At 52.3% G+C, this 3,202-nt stretch overlaps 1 non-coding gene across 1 annotated transcript; it reads right to left on the minus strand.

Annotated features, from left to right (window-relative positions):
• Positions 1 to 1,854: 1,854 nt before the first annotated feature.
• On the minus strand, positions 1,855 to 1,937 carry TRNAL-UAA. Its single transcript has one exon. It is a non-coding gene; the product is annotated as a tRNA-Leu (tRNA).
• Positions 1,938 to 3,202: the final 1,265 nt, after the last annotated feature.

Here is a 3,202-nt window from a genome sequence, read left to right on the forward strand (position 1 = left end):
ACTGGGGGAGTCCCTGTTCCCCCGAGCGCCGCCAGGAGTGACCAGGAATAACAGTCACAAGCTGGCGGAGGGAAGGTTTAAGTTGGACATCAGGAGGCGCTACTTCACGGTCAGGGCGGCTAGGGTCTGGAACCAGCTTCCAAGTGAGGTGGTGCAGGCTCCCACCATGAGGGTTTTTAAGAGGAGGTTAGATGACCATCTTGCTGGGGTCGTTTGACCCCCAGTACTCTTTCCTGCCATGGCAGGGGGTTGGACTAGATGATCTGCCCAGGTCCCTTCCGACCCTAGAAACTATGCAACTATGAAACCAGATTTGAATCAAATGGTTCATATAAATTGAAATGGTAGTTTAACCAATTCATAGTTTCATAGTTTCATAGTTGGTAGGGTCGGAAGGGACCTGAGCAGATCATCAAGTCAGACCCCCTGCCATGGCAGGAAAAAGTACTGGGGTCAAACGACCCCAGCATGGTGTTCATCTAACCTCCTCTTAAAGACCCCCAGGGTTGGAGCCAGCACCACTTCTCTTGGAAGTTCATTTTTGGTTGGTTTAACCAATTGGATTAACCATTGGTTTAACCAATTTGTTTTGGCTTAACCAATTAACTTTAAAGAAATAATAATTTTCGTGAAGTTTTGCGTGTAAACGAGGCCACAGTTTCTTTTGTCCATTATACATAGTTGCAGGTACTGCATCCTAGAAATACACTTGCATCATGTGAAATGTTTGTCTGATCATGGAATGTGCTTGTGATGCCAACTCAGTATGTATCTAAATGGTTTTGGTCTTGGCACACAACTCAAGTCTTCACCTGTATGTATCTCTGTATCTGCTCCTGTATCTATCTGTTCCTGCAGCTACCTGCATCTTTCTGCATCTGTGAGCAAGGGCCAGTTTTCCAACCCATGTCTCTTGACTGCTTGCACCTTGTTCTCCGCATGTTGTGAGACCTGCATGGTTGCAGTGCCCTGTGCCTGTTCATGTACACCTGAACTTCTGCCTCAGTATGTCTGCATGCCTCCTGGTGGTTTCTTTCCAGGTGGTTATGCCTCTGCATGTGCTCATGCATTGCTCCCTGCGTGTTTGCTTAGCTGTCCCTGCGCACCTGTGGCTGAGCCTCTCTTTCCTGTGCTGGCATGTCAAGCTCTGCCAAATCTGTGCTAGGCTGCGCACTTGTGTTATTTGCAGCCAGCCTGACCTGTCCCTGCATCTGGCATGCCTGTCCCCACGTGCGTGTGAGCACCAGGACCTGAATTACACTCAGACTCTTGGGGGCGTCTGCAGTGGCGGCAGCCGGAAGCCTAAAGAAGCTGCCACCTCAGCTGCCTAGAAAGGTGCAGGGTGGGCCAGGGGCTCTCATCTCTTATGCGGGGGGGGGGGGGTCTAAACCCCTTCCCCCATTTCAAACCCTGGTGACCACACACCAGGTCTGAAGGCACTTGGGTCAATCACTGCAGCTCTTCTTCAGGGTAGTGGGTTGTAGCTGGGTTGGTCTTTGGGTAAATGTGATCTCTTTTATTAAACCAATGAAATAGTTGGTAAAACTGTTCTTTGCCAGCTTTCAGCGGGTGGTTGTGCCGAAAAGTCTGCAAAGAATAAAATTCCCAACTATTCTGTTGGTCTAATAAAAGAGATCTAATCTTGCCTTCAGTGGCTTGGCACAGACCCTTGCCCTGCTGTGCAAGCAGCAGTAGGGCAGCAGCGTGCAGCATGCTCCTCCCTTCCTGGGCTTAGCCCGGTGACAGTGACAGCCCGGGCTCTCGGGGGGCCCCCGCCTTTCTTCCCTGGCCACCTCCTGCATCTTCCCTGGCTACTTCCTGCATTTCACAGCAGGCCGGGAAAAAAACAGCAGCTACCAGGAGTGGGGTTCGAACCCACGCGGACATACGTCCATTGGATCTTAAGTCCAACGCCTTAACCACTCGGCCATCCTGGTGCGGGTGCGAAAGATGCAGGCAGACGCGCCTACATAGTGCAATACGCGGCGCTCGCCGCTCACCTGCGCGCGCCGCCCCCTGCCCGGCCGGGGGGAGGGGGAGGGGAGAGGAGCGGAGCGGAGCAGAGCCCCCGGCCCGGCCCGTGCGGGCGGGCGCACAACCCAAAGCGGCGCCGCCCGACGCGGCGCTGGCTCGCTGCCCCCCTTCCCCACCCCCCACGTCTGTGTGAACACACACACAGCCCTTCACGCCTGCCCCCTTGGTACACATTCCCTTGCATCCACGTGCGCGCGCACACACGATTGTGTACCCCTGTGTAGAAAGACACGTACACAGCCCTTCATGCCTGTTGCTTCTGCACACATTCTCTTGCACCCACACGTGCATGCGCGCACACACGCGACTGTGTACCTCCATACTGTAACCCCACCCTGTGCTGATTTCCCCCCTGCCTGATACACACCCACACACGCACCCAAGCAGGAGCCTCCTCTGTGCCCCCATGTCACCTACTGCCACTGCACCTCAGGGCCCAACACCAGGCTCTGATGCATGCCCCACCGTCCCCTCCCCTGCCACAAGCAAGCAATTTGAGGGGGTTAGAAGGAAAACACTTCCACACACATTGCAGCAACATCTTTATTGCAGTGCAAACTTCAGCGCCTCTCAACTAAGGTGCCGCAGTACGCTGGGGTGCCAGATGATCCTGTTAAGGGTGCGGTGAGGTGCCATGCAATGTTAACGCTGTTGGGCATACGAGCATGATTTGCAAGAGAAGCCCAGAGATTTCAAATAGGTAGTGTTATTCTGACCTGTTGGAGGCTTTAGGAGTTCAGAAGAATTGCTTTATTATTTTCTGGGAGTCAAAAAAACAAGTGAAAAGGAGGAGTTGGCATTTTGCGAGGGGTGTCTCGAATCTAAAAAGATCGAGAACCACCATGCTCTGATGGATGTCACTGGCTTTTTGCCCAAAGCTAGCAGGACATACGTATTGTCCCTGCAATGCTGGCCTTAATTTTCTGTTTAATTGATGGAATAAAGCAGCCTTAGATGTTGCCACCTTGTCCCCAGAGCTACAAGTGAAACATGCTGCCACCATCAGGAACATATGAATTGGAGGCTGCTTACGCTACTTCAGATCCATTGAACTCAGAGCATTTTGCTTATTCTTTGTCCAGTTTGAATGATCAGGAAATGAAATTTAAGGTGACAAGAGAGTCATTGAGAGCAAGGAAAAGCAGCAAAGCCCACCTGGCAAAACTGT

The sequence above is a fragment of the Alligator sinensis genome, unplaced genomic scaffold (genome assembly GCF_000455745.1).
Source record: "Alligator sinensis unplaced genomic scaffold, ASM45574v1 scaffold153_1, whole genome shotgun sequence".
Lineage (NCBI taxonomy): Eukaryota > Metazoa > Chordata > Crocodylia > Alligatoridae > Alligator > Alligator sinensis.